Below are 13,964 nucleotides of genomic sequence, written 5' to 3' on the forward strand. Positions count from 1 at the left end.
GAGGGAAGGCAGACTATGCAGACCTCATGTGGGTCCGACTTGGCCTTCTTCTCGGACACTCTGGGCATTTGTCAAACAAAGCAGGCGTTTTGACAAATAACAGAGTGCACAAAGACACACACAAGGAAGAAAAACACCAAAGTACTTCAATGAAAGCACTTAACCACTTGAAAAGTGAAAAAATCTTTTAATAAACCCTTGAAAGGGAGAGCTCAATGCTCCAGGGTCCTGCTTGCAGGAGCCGGAAAAAAGAACTGAAAGTAAAAGGGACCTGCTGTGCATTCTGGGATACTGAGAGAGTTCTGGAAAGTTTTCTTAAAGGCACAGTATCCTGTTCTAAGCCACATAATGGCAGCCTATGGGGCGTGTCTGTCCACTCCTTCCTCTCTATCATTCCAGAGGATTTTGCTGGTAAAGGAAAGTTTTTCTCTGTGGAGAAATCTGGACAGGCTGTGCTGTTTGTGGGTTTTTGGTGGAATTTCTAGTTGAAGTACTGGACAGTGTAGCCTGTGGATATAGGCTGCATTATCTGTCTTTAATTTCTCTCTTAAGTGTCTGGCCAGGTCTGCATCTTTTGACAACTTAAGAGATTATTTTTGATTACTCCGGGGTCCACGCACATGGGCGGGACTATTCACTAGATTATAACTATACACAGAGATCCCCTACTACAGAAACTACTGGGTAAGGTGGAGATCCCAGAGTATGCCCCCCTCGTGGGCCACCTGCTCATGAAGGACCTGGGAAGAGGGGCCATTAAAATTCGCATACAAGACACTAAATAATATGCTGGACACACTGGGGAGATTACAAGAGAGGTGGGAAAGAGACGTGGGGCAAATGGATGATATAGACTGCGAGACAGCGTTGGTTCACCCTAGAGGAGGTGGCGATCAAGTCCAGATTGAGGCTTATACAGTTTAAGATCCTGCATAGGGTGTACTATGACATTCGCAGGTTACTTGGCATGAGAAGGGCAACCTCTCCTGCACCCGTGCAATGCAGGGGAGAAAGTGGAGCCTTGCCCCACACTATATGGAGTTGTCCGCCTATTCAAACCTACTAGGGTACGATCAAGGGGGAACGGAGGATGATAATTTAAGTCACAACCCTCCTCGACTTGTGATATGTTCTTATGGGACTCCCTAATGACATTGATGCCCCACCGTCCAAGCTTATATTCAGTGGTTTGGGTCTGGTAGTGGCCAAAAAGGATGTGGCCAGGTTATGGGTGGGGGGAGGAGGGGGGCAGGAGCCACCAACCATACAGGAATGGAGACAAGACGAGGAATGTACATGGCTGCAGAGAAAGAAAGAAAGTCACCTACAAAGCAGGGGTTGCCCCCGTAAGTTTCACAAGGTATGGGGCAGCTGGCTCACTTATTATGCACTAGGGACATCAGAGAAAGAAGTCTGGCTCACATCAATGTTGGAAATCACCTAAGGCCATGCACTACAGTAGAGTTGAATGTATTTGCAAATGTATTGTTGAACGGTGGGATGCCAGAAACCTTGTGGCTTATTGTAGTTATGATGGTAAATTCCCTGTGAGTTTGCAATATTATGGGTGCATGTTGATACAGTTCTGTGTTGTTTCACTCAAGAAGAACAAACAATAAAATATATTTTGAAAAAACAAATAAATATTGGATACAGCCAGACAAAGAACATAAGAACACCTTTGCTGAATGATCCAAAAAAGGATATTTGAAAATGTAATAACAGTATATTGATCAAGGGTGCCCATGTCCAGTGCCTGGATAGTCACAGCATGTGGAGAGTAGTGTCTGTGGTAGGAGGCTGCCAAGATGCCCTTCGGATTACAGAACTCTAGCTGTGAATGTTAATTAGCAAGCGGTTTACAGTTTACTCTAAGTGATGCATGAGGGTTTGAGATTAAGACTACCCCCTGTTAAAATTTCCTCTCTGAACACTGCAGTGGAAGATGGGAGTCTATAGATCCTTGATAATCAACACACAAGGCTCAATTCCCAGAATTAATGCTGCTTGGGAAACTGGCCTAAGGTCAAGAAGTGGAAAATTACACTTATGGCCGTTTGCGAAGTTCCAGTTTCTTTCTACCAGCTTGTACAACATACATATTAACAGAGAATATACTTTATAAGAGTTTGACTGTGACACAATGCTGAGATTTCTCCCAGATGGTTCCTAGGCTGGAAGTAAAGTCCACATTTGTAAAGCGCACAATCACCCGTAAGGGTCTCTAGGCGCTGGGGGCCGTCGGGAAGATTAAGCGAGCTATTGCCCAGAGTCACATGGTGCTGGGCTAATCTGCCGCCGGAGCCGGGGATCGAACCGTGATCCCCAGATTCCAGCATCAGTCGCCCTGGCCGCGGCGCCACACCTCTCCCCGGTTTGACACCGCTCTGGTGCAACGCACACCTGCCCGTGTTAGGATTATTGAAGGGATTCCGGAAATTGGACCACATCGGCATAGAACATTTGGGAGATGTCTGGAGGAACCAGGCCTACATGATATTTGTAGACCTGCAGAGGGAGTTCGACCTGGCGGAGCCTGAACGCTTCCGGCATGTACAGCTGGGACACACCCTGCGATGTCATGTGATGGAGGGTGAGCAATTGCCCGATTCCTCACCACTAGAAGACCGAATATTGACCGAGGTCCTGCCGCACAAGGGAGTGTCACTGATCTATAGGAAACTAATAAATAATTCTCCTGACATACTGGGTCCCTTGAGGTTGGCACGGGAGGGGGACCTGGGGGCATTTGAGGATACGTATCATCAATTGGTGGAGGGAGAGAGAGTAGAGATCCTTTCAATCTCCTTTCAATAATTATAAATCAATGTGGAAAGGATCACTGGTCCTGCATAACCAAGGTCTGCAGGTGGATCGGTAGGTGTCTCCGAAATAAAAGACCCTCATACACGTGTTTTTTCAGAGTCGTGTAGCGGTATATGATGTGTCCCCGCTTCTTGTAACACGTGTCCGTGCGTAATCCTTGGGTCAGTTTTTGTTTGCACCCTCCGCCAGGAGATTGTACCATTGGTTAAAACAGTAGTGATGGTGAATAAGTGAAATAGTGCTATAAAGGTGTTCTAAAATACCCGGACAGCCAGAGGTTCAACTTTAATATTTCTGGATTCGGGTAGAAGGTTAAGGCGTGTCGCTATGGAATTATTTAGGAATTCTAGCGCACTAATCTTGTGAGGTTAAAAGTGGTCGACATGTTTCAGCCTTATCTGCCTGTTGGTCAGTCGGCTTTCCTCAGGACCATAAAGTGATTAAGGGAAAAAAAGGAAAAGGTAAATTTGTAACCTGATTCGTTTTGTGGTAGTAGGTCACATTGTACCTGTAATAAAAGAAAAGGGAGATAGTGCAACCACATTTGTAGCGAATAAGTGGGAAAAGACACTTCAGCAATGTACAATGACAGAGACACAGTTGAGAATTATGAAGCATATTATTAAAAAACATATAATTAAAAGCGAGTTGTGCAATACTAAACTCAGAGTCACATTCATATTAAGCGTCAACTTACTCATTCTCAAAATTCTATGCGGAATATTGTGATGTATGAATCCCAAAATCGTATTTAGGCGTCATGAGATCATTTCTTTACAGTGCCCTGATATTAAAAGCGCTTTTTAATTTCAGGCGCAATTTCATTGTTACATTACCATGACGTCAAAGGCGCTAATCAATTTTACTGTGTCATCACGATTATCTTAGACATTGGTATAACGATGTAATACCTGTTCGAGTATAGACTCTTACAATTATTTAAAAGTACATGCACTCGTTATTAGACGGTACCAAGCACTCGTTCTACATGTATTCTGAAAATCGAACATGTGCATACTGCCGCTATAGTATCTTTAAATGCGCACTCTGGAAAGCCTATTCAGACAGAGATTCTATTGGAAGAGTAGGCACTTCTAACAAAAGTCTAAAACTAAGCAAAACTCAATACAGAGCAGGGTCTTCACAAGCGCTTATGCGTAACTAGACCTTATGGAATGTACCTCTACATTATGTAAGACTTGTCTCCTCGGGAACCACAGCAGTTAGGGGGAGGCTTCACTGTTTTGGAGTGAGGAAAAAAGGAGTTTAGTAAAGGGGTTTTAATACTTGCGGTTTACTCCATAACGAAAAGGACAATGTATTTGAGGAGTACAATTGGGCGGAGGCTCTCCAGGGTCCTGAGATATAGGTATTAGGGTGCAGATCCGGCTGGTCCGATTTAAGGTAGAGGACAGGATTTACTATTCACAGATGCTCCTCTATAAAATAGGTAGGATAAAATCCCCACTATGCAGGAGGGGCTGTGGGAGCGAGGGTTCCCTTTTTTATATCCACTGGGACTGCCAGCTGGTACGGGGCTACTGGGCTAAAGTGACAACAATAATGGCCAAGGATGTGGCGATGGAGGTCCCCCTTGACTCTAAATGGTTACTCCTGGGGAGCAGGATTGGCCCAGGTAAACGAGAATTTGGCTGAAACTGGCAGCCAAAGTGGATAAGCGTAATATAGCAAGAGCATGGGGGGGCACTGCAACGCAGGTGGAAACTGACTGGAAGGCAGACCTGGATTAGTACCAAAGGGCAGAACATGAGGGGTATTAACCACGAGGCTGCCCCAAAAAATGGGAGGTGGGGGCATGGAAGGCATTCAGGTGTCACGGCTGATTGGAGATAGATTGTGGGAGGGATTTCAGGATGAGGGGTAGGAAAGAGTGGGATGTGAAAACCGATATGACTGGCCGTAAAAGTGCAGTAACTGTGAGTTTAGACATTGTAGAGGAACTGCTTGAACTATCGAGGCCCACTGTGCATATACTGCTTGGTTTGCAATAAAAAAAGATTATTTTTTTTTAAAGAGAGATTACTCCCAGATGTGTTTGTGATGTCTCACAGTATGTCATTTTAGGACTATTTCTTGAATCCCGGGACAGATTGAGGCCATCGCTCTGAAAATGGTTCTGCTAAATATGAAAATGTTACTTACCTGCAACAATTCTGAACATTGGCATCTTACATTCTTGAAATATCTCCTTACCAGGGCCGGCTTTAGGGCAGTGCGACTGGTGCGGTCGCACTGGGCGCTGACCTGTGGAGGGGGTTCTGTGACCTCAGGGGGGCGCTGTCTTCAGCAATATCTTATGATAGGAGAGATGAGGGGCACTTTTGCAGGTGGCAGTGAGCGAATCCGATGAAGTGGTCATGGGACGTGGGGTCGCCAAAAGTGATTGTTGCTCTGGGTGCCACCAGTGCGAAAGCTGGACCTGCTCCTTACGCCAGAATGGGAGACCCCTGTAGCAAATGTTAGCAAAGCAGTATACCAATACTGCAATTAACATTGAAAATATATGGACAAACGTCAGTAGAACTTCACTAGCCCGAATACCATATTATGTGACCCAAACTGACCAATCAGGTGGAGGGGCTCAGGGTTCAACAGCCAAATTTTCATAGCTTTTTAGCAATCATGCCTTAGTTTTATTATTGGCAAGGAAGATGGGGACATGTGAATCTATTAAATATATCAATGCTGAAAAACTGTAATTACAGGTAGGTAACTTATTCTTCCGCAACATTGGATCTTTAATAGATTCAGATGCTTTCATTATGATTACCAAAGCAGTATTTTATTTTAGTTAGCGAGAATGAGACTTACCTTAGTCAAAAAGGGCGAGTAGCATTGCTTGACCAACTGTCATTTCAGCAGATGACTTGACATTCAGAAAGTAATGCCTGGTGAAGGTGTGGGTTGAAGACCAGGTCACCGCTTTGCAGATGCCTTATAAGGAGTAGTTTCTGTCCTGTAACTCCAGTTCTGTAGTAGGGGTATCTCTGTGATAGTCATAATCTAGTGAATAGTCCCGCCCATGTGCGCGGACCCCGGACCAATCAAAAATAATCTCTTAAGTTGTCAAAACATGCAGAACTGCACAGACACTTAAGAGAGAATTTAAAGACAGATAATGCAGCCTATATCCACAGGCTACACTGTCCAGTACTTCAACTAGAAATTCCACCAAAATCCACAAACAGCACAGCCTGTCCAGGGTTTTCTACAGAGAAAACCTTGCCTTTGACAGCAAAACCCTCTGGAATGATAGAGAGGAAGAAGTGGAAAGACAAGCCCCATAGGCTGCCATTATGTGGCTCAAAACAGGATACTGTGCCTTTAAGAGAACTTTCCAGAAGCCTGACAGTATCCCAGAATGCACTGCAGGTCCCTTTTACTTTCAGTTCTTTTTGAAGGCGTAACACGCCAGACCTGTAGCATTTCTTACATGAATATCTCTCTCCACCGGGGAGGAGGGCGGGCGCTTATGACTATCACAGAGATACCCCTACTACAGAACTGGAGTTACAGGACAGAAACTACTCGTTCTGTAGCAGGGGATCTCTGTGTATAGTCATAATCTAGTGAATAGAATGGCAAGCCCATCCCCAAACCAAAGCGGCGGTGGAGAAAAGAGAAATAACACCACTACTGTGCGAACAGATTTCGCAGCGAAGCCTGCCCAACCCGAGCATCTGCCCTGGTATCAGTGTCCAGACAGTAATGCTTAACAAAGGTACGGACCGACTTCCAAGTGGCCGCCTTGCAGATTTCTGCAATTGGAACATTACGGAGCAAAGCAGTCGTGACAGCTTTGCCCCTGGAGGAATGAGCCTTAGGTTTTCCCCCTAAGGTCTTATCAGCCTTTTGGTAACACAATTATATACAGGACACAATCCACCTCGAGATGGACTGTTTAGAGGTAGCAAGTCCGGTCCTGACTGATCCATAATTGATAAACAAGTGGTCTGACCTACGAATATCTTCGGTTTTATCCAGATAAAATTTCAACACCCTTCTAACATCCAGGGAATGCAGAGACTTTTCCGCTGGAGATGAAGGATTCCAAAAAAACGTAGGCAAAGTTCTAGTCTGGTTAACATGGAAATCAGATATAACCTTTGGAAGAAATTTAGGGTGAGTACGCATAACAACCTTAGCAGCATGAAATACAGTATAAGGTTCTTAGCAACACAACGCCTGAATTTCCCTCACCCTGCGGGCCGATGTAATGGCCACGAGGAACGCCGCCTTCCAGGACAGGTGCTGCAATGAAGCCTTATGAATAGGTTCAAAAGGCTCCTTCATCAATCTGGACAGCACTACGTTCAATTCCCATGAAGGCGAAGGAAGCCGGACAGGAGGGAACACTTTCTTCGAGCCTTCCAAAAACCCTTTGATCACAGGGATCTGAAAGAAGGAAGTCTGTGAAGGCCATTCCCGTAGGCAGTCAGCGCAGCAAGATGAACCTTAATGGAATGGACATTAAGGCCAGACTGCGCCAGGTGTAGAAGATACGGAAGGAGGACATCTTCCTTACACGTCGTTAGGTCATAGTCCTTGGACTTGCACCAGATGCAAAACCTCCTCCACTTGTAAGCATAAGAAGTCCTAGTGGAAGGTCGCCGAGCCTCCTTCAGTATGTCCATACAAACTTCTGGTACATTCAAATGGCCATATTGCACTGCATCTCAGGAGCCATGCCGCCAAACTCAAAGACGAGAGGTTGGGGTGCAACATCTGCCCCCCCGAACTTCGTGAGAAGGTCTGGCCTGCACGGCAGCCGTATGCGAGGAAGGAGAGACCGGTGAAGCAGGTCCGTGAACCACCACTGCCTGGGCCATTCCGGGCAATCAGGATCATCCGTGCCCTGGACTGGGACAGCTTGATGAGTACCGCCGGAATCAGGGGAATGGGTGGAAAAGCGTACAGAAAGCTGTTCGACCAGTTAATCCATAACGCATACCCCAGCGTCCCCTGCTGGTAGTACCTGGAGGCGAAGTCTCGGCATTTGCTGTTTTCGGCGGTGGAGAACAGATCTACGTCTGGAGTCAACCACCTTGCGAAGATTTCTCCTAGTACTTTGTCGTTTATGACCCATTCGTGGTTTTCCTGAATCAGTCTGCTCAGTGTGTCCGCCTGAACATTCTGCACACCTGGCAGATGGGTAGCCATGATCGTCAGTCCTCTTGTTAGAAGCCAGATCGCCTGCGCCTCCTGCGACAGAGTGCGTGATCTCGAACCCCCCTGCTTGTTGAGGCAATACATCGTGGTCGTATTGTCTGTCTGTACAAGCAGAGAGTTGGCCTGGAAGGACGGAAGAAAAGCCTTCAGTGCCAAGTGAACAGCTCCGAGTTCCAGGAAATTGATGTGATACGTGGACTCCATCGGGGACCACGTTCCTTGTATCCGTAAGTCTCCGGAATGTGCCCCCCAGCCGTGGAGAGACGCATCCGTCACGATAGTCTGTGCGGGAATGTCCTTGTGAAAGGGAACCCCTCTGAGGAGATTCCCCGCCGAACACCACCACTTCAGAGACTGAAGAGCATGCAGAGACAGTCGTATCTTGTCGTCCCAAGATCCATTCCTCTGATCCTCCAAGCACTCCTGCAAAGGTCTCATGTGCAGCCGTGCGTGTGACGTGAGGAAGATACAAGAGGCCATCGACCCCAGTAGTGAAGACACCGTCCCCACTGTTGTAGATGGAGCGGTCATAAGAGCCTAAGCCTTCCGAAGGAGTGATAATCGTCTCTCCTCCGAAGGAGACACGCTTGCTGACAGCGAATTGATGGAGGCTCCCAAGTTCTGTATGCACTGGACCGGAATCGGGACAGCCTTGGACATGTTGATGCGCAACCCCAGCTTGTTCAAAAGAACGCACGTCTTCTGGAAGTGTGCTTGAGCTTCCGAGAAAGAGGAGGCCTTGATCAACCAATCGTCCAGGTACGGGTAGACAAACACCTCGTTTATCCTCAGGTGTGCAGCTACCACTGCCATGCACTTCGAGAATGTTCTGGGCGCAGACGTCAACCCGACTGGCAGTACTGTGTACTGATAATGATTGGCGCCGACTTGGAATCGCAGGAACTTCCTGTGTATGTGTGCAAAGGGCACATGGAAGTACGCAACCTGTAGATCTATGGCACAGAGCCAATCTCCCTGTTGCAGCTGAGGAAAAACCTGGTGCAACAATAGCATGCGAAATTCCTCTCACTGCGAATCCACTTGTTTGCTTGTCGCAAATCCAGAATGGGCCTTAACACGTTCTTGTCCTTCTTGCGAACCAGAAAGAACCGGGAGTACAGACCTCTTCCCCTTTGAGACAGAGGTACGTCTCCTATCGCCCTTTTCCTTAACAGGATATCGGCCTCCGCCTGGAGCTCGCGCAGCCGAAACCGAGAACTGACCGGAGGAATTGCTGGAGAAGGGCTGATGAACCGAAGACTGACGTAGACCCGGCCGGCCTTTGTTCGCAGAGGAGCATCAAGCTCTCCCGCGTATGCGCACAATATACTTGTGAAGTATTAAAGGCGGCCCAGGACCACAGACAAACCCTGGGAGGAAAAACGCCGCTAGAAAGGGAAGAAGGCCTCAAGCCGTTCTCCACCCCCCAAACCTACAGCCTTCCAAAAGTCTCCGAGTCAGACTTATGCGGGCCACTCACTACCCTCATGGCAGCCCAAGGGTTGCCTAAAGAACGGGAGAGTAGAAGCACACTGCTGAGCCGCAGGCTGCAGAGACGTCCGACGAATACAAGTATGGCAACGTAGGACAAACCCACAATACTTGGGGGTCGGCAGGAGAGAAAACACCGCTCCGACACCGATGCTTAGATCTGAAACTATCAGGTCCATAGACTATCTCTTGTAAGGCTTCCCTCCTGTCTCTCGGCAGGGGAACCATAAATCGGTGAAGAAAACACCCCCACACAGGGATCTTACCACCACGGCCCAGCAGCAGCGGGCCACCGCATGACGTCTACATACCGCCACCCCTGCGACCAAGTCAGGAGTACGTTCGAAGCCAGAACCTCCTGGCAGGTGGTAGCGGACCAAAGCTAAGTACCGCCAACCAGTTAAGAGTCAGAGAGAGACTCCCCGTACTCATGGAAGCCGCATCCCTGGCATCAAGGCACGGGGATTCGCAGACTGGGGGGCCAAAGGCCCCTGGGGTGGTGGGTGGGAGAGGGAACCAAGAGAAATCCGAAACATCCCCGGTGGTCTCACCAGTGGTGGCAGAGCAGGAGGCGACCTAGCCGATGAGTAGGTATGCGAATACTCAAAACTAAGCAAAAGGACCAACGTCCCTCGCTTACACATGGTGAGTAGCCACAGACTCCCCATCAGAAGGGTTCCTCGACGCTGATCAACTGCTCGGCGTCGTGTGTGGACGGTGCTGGGAACACAAAGTCCCCTCCGAAGAGGGGCTCACCACGGAGCGAGGCCTGGAACAAGACCCAGGCCGCAAGCGCCGGCAAGTATTCCGCGGCTGTAACCCATGACGTCGACCTCACTACGACGTCACCATCACTAAGACAGTGACTGTCTCTATGGCAACCAACACTCCGACGTCAAAATGTCACTACGGTGTCAAACACCGAGAGGCCGAGCCATCCATAACGGTGACGTCTGGACCCAATGGAAGAAAGCGGAGCCCAAGCGACCAACGCCCCAAAAGGAGCATCACCGCTCCATGACGTCGAGGCGCTCCATGACGTCGAGGCGCTCCATGACGTCGAGGCGCCCCATAACATCGAGGCACCCCATGACGTCGAGGCACCCCATGACGTCGAGGCACCCCATGACGTCGAGGCACCCCATGACGTCGAGGCACCCCATGACGTCGAGGCACCCCATGACGTCGAGGCACTCCATGATGTCGAGGCGCTCCATGACGTCGAAGCGCTCCATGACGTCCAGGCACTCCATGACGTCCAGGCACCCCATGACGTCGAGGCACTCCATGATGTCGAGGCGCTCCATGACGTCGAAGCGCTCCATGACGTCGAGGCGCTCCATGACGTCCTCGACGCCGACCGGAACCGTGTCATAGCTCAAACGTGCCCTTACTGGGGAGAACCCCAGAGGTCACAGCATGGGACTCGGTAGAGGACCTACCCTTTCCTTACCCAGAGGCTGAAGATGCCTTCAAACTCCTCTGTTCCAAACCTGGGAGCCGAAGCCTCCTAGAAAAGAAGTTACAGAGAAGACAGGTGTCAAAAGACACAGGCAAGCACAGAATACAAACTCTGTGAGCTTCAGCTTTGGTCTTTAGTACAGCTGCAGACAAAGCACTTGTCAGACTAGAAATAGTAATAAAAAGACAAGAAGACTGCAGAAAATCTGCCAAAAAAACACAGCAGAATGTAGATAAAGGCCAAAGACATCCAGTGAAGCTGCAAAAATCCAAAATTATCACAAAAATTTTATAGAAAAAGCTCAAAAAAGAAAAGCTAATGCTCCAGGGTCCTGCTAGCAGGAGCCGGAAAAAAGAACTGAAAGTAAAAGGGACCTGCAGTGCATTCTGGGATACTGTGAGGCTTCTGGAAAGTTCTCTTAAAGGCACAGTATCCTGTTTTGAGCCACATAATGGCAGCCTATGGGGCTTGTCTGTCCACTTCCTCCTCTCTATCATTCCAGAGGGTTTTGCTGTCAAAGGCAAGGTTTTCTCTGTAGAAAACCCTGGACAGGCTGTGCTGTTTGTGGATTTTGGTGGAATTTCTAGTTGAAGTACTGGACAGTGTAGCCTGTGGACATAGGCTGCATTATCTGTCTTTAAATTATCTCTTAAGTGTCTGTGCAGTTCTGCATGTTTTGACAACTTAAGAGATTATTTTTGATTGCTCCGGGGTCCGCGCACATGGGCGGGACTATTCACTAGATTATGACTATACACAGAGATCCCCTACTACAGAAAGGTACTGCGAACAGCATTGTTGTCAAGGCCACACCTCTTGTGAGCTTCTATGCTGTGTTTTAAAGGTCTGCACACTTTCATATGGCAATATGAAGTGATCCATTATGAAAGGCCAAGTTCTGATCTTTGTTAGTGTTTCCATATGAAACAATCGATCAGTTTTATGAAAGTCTTTGTCTTTTCAAGATAGAATTTTAAGCATCTATTGATACCTAAATGAGTAGTGCTTACTCAGCAACTGTAGACAGAGGAAAGACAGATAGGTACACATACCTTTTTCACACAGATGGAATGTTGCTGGAACCTTGAGAATTAATTTTGGGTTGATAGACAAAGTTAGCTTGTTCTTGTCAAACTTGGTAAATGGTGGCTTAACTGAAAAAGCATACGTTTTTCCAACCCTTGTTGCTGAAGTGATAGCCAGTAGAAAGGCTGTTTTCCATGACCGTATTTGAAGGGATGCCTTGTGTATTGGTTCAAATGGTTCTCTTATCAGTTGGCCTGGAACTGTGCTTAATTCCCATGCAGGTGTTTTTTTTGTAGCAGTGGGAAGTTGGGAAATAAACCCTGCATAAATTCATTGACCACCCTTGCACATATTAATGAGAGTGGAGATAGAGTCCTGAAACACCTGCAAATGGCTACTGTAGGTATATCGTAGTCCCGATTTTGCCAAGGTTAGTAAATAAAGGTAACACTTTATGCTGATGTATGAAGACTGAATAAATCTTTTTCGCTGATGCCCAGGTACAAAACTTGTGTCATTTTAGCGAATATGTTTTAACAGCTGAAACAAAACTAGATGTACATAGGATCCTTTTACAGCTCGGCAAAATATTTAGTGATACAAACTCTAGGTCTGCAAAATCCTGGTAGTCGATACAGGGAGGTTGGGTCAGGACCCTGCCTTGATACTTGAACAACAGGAATGGAACTGGTGTCTCATTCGAGAGGTCCACACATCTGTGAACCAAAACTGTCTGGCCCAAGCATGGGTGATTAATGCGATGGTACCTATGTTCCCAGTAAGGTGCACACCTGCGCGCGCACCTTACACTTTCACAGCGCCCAGCTCCTCTGCAAGAGCGCACAGCGGATTACAGGCACGCAGAGAAAGACTTCCCCAGCCGCTCATTCAAAAAGAATGCAGCAGCGTGGAAGGAAGTTTTCTCTTCATACGCGCGCTGCAAAAGGGGAATCCAGTTAAAACGAGATCCTGCTGGGGTCCCATCAGTATTCTGAAGAGACTTCTCAGGCTGGCAGTGCGATGAGGCTTCTCTCAAATACATAAATTAAATATGCTAATGCATTTATCACCCTACAAGCCCTTTTGCTCTGTCCCTTTGTTTGAAAGGACATGACGAGGTGTTAAATGCATTAACATGTGAACAGGCTGCAGGGGAGACACAGGTTCACTGGTCTGTAGGGAAGAAAAGGCTGGTCTTATTGGCCTTTGTTTTCAGTTGTTTGTGGCCTGTTTTATGGGCTGGTGGGCCGGTTTTTACTGTTGATTTCCTATATATTGTTACAAGCACTACCTGCAGTAAGTACGAATATAGGGCGTGTTCCATACCTTCAAAGCACAAACAGTTTTCTGTACACATTCAAAACTGCCCAATTTTGCAAATGTGGGACACTTTTTTAGCTGTCTCAATCACTAATTGAGGCAACTTGCTGCCCTTGCCAAACCTGAATGCACATGCATGACAACAGTAACTAGCATTGGCAAAGCCAATAGTTTCACCTAAGCAAGATCTATTGGCTGTGTCAATGTTTTATTAGATATGCTGCACAGCAGCACAGGCTTAAAGTAAAGAAAAACAAGCATTTGCAATGCAATCGGTCTCGCCTTTGGGACCTTCTATGTATTTTGCTATTCAGCACATTAGCCTGGGTGCTGAAACATCTACTGTTTTTTAACATGGAGGGAAAGTAAGCACCAGACTGTGTGACACACCAGGTATGGGAACACATGGAGAGAAATATTGCCTTTCAGTGGGAAATGGTATAGTCCAAAGCTCTATTTTTAATATAAAATCAGGGCCTTCGGTGGTCATATCACTGAAAATACAAGATTTGGAAAAAATATTATTGTCTACGGGTGCTCGTGGAAGACAATTTCTATGGACTGGAATCTAGAAAATGCTAAAGTGATTCTGATATTTTACTGACCTCTGCTGGTCGTTTTCTATCAAGAAAGTTAAGTAGAGGCAGTT

At 47.2% G+C, this 13,964-nt stretch overlaps 1 protein-coding gene across 2 annotated transcripts in view; it reads right to left on the reverse strand.

Annotated features, from left to right (window-relative positions):
• ERCC4 (ERCC excision repair 4, endonuclease catalytic subunit) overlaps nt 1–13,964 on the reverse strand; it is a 338,934-nt gene that overhangs the window by 137,635 nt on the left and 187,335 nt on the right. The gene's annotated exons all lie outside the window — the stretch shown is intronic.

This window comes from Lissotriton helveticus, chromosome 10 (genome assembly GCF_964261635.1).
Source record: "Lissotriton helveticus chromosome 10, aLisHel1.1, whole genome shotgun sequence".
Taxonomy (NCBI): Eukaryota; Metazoa; Chordata; class Amphibia; order Caudata; family Salamandridae; genus Lissotriton; species Lissotriton helveticus.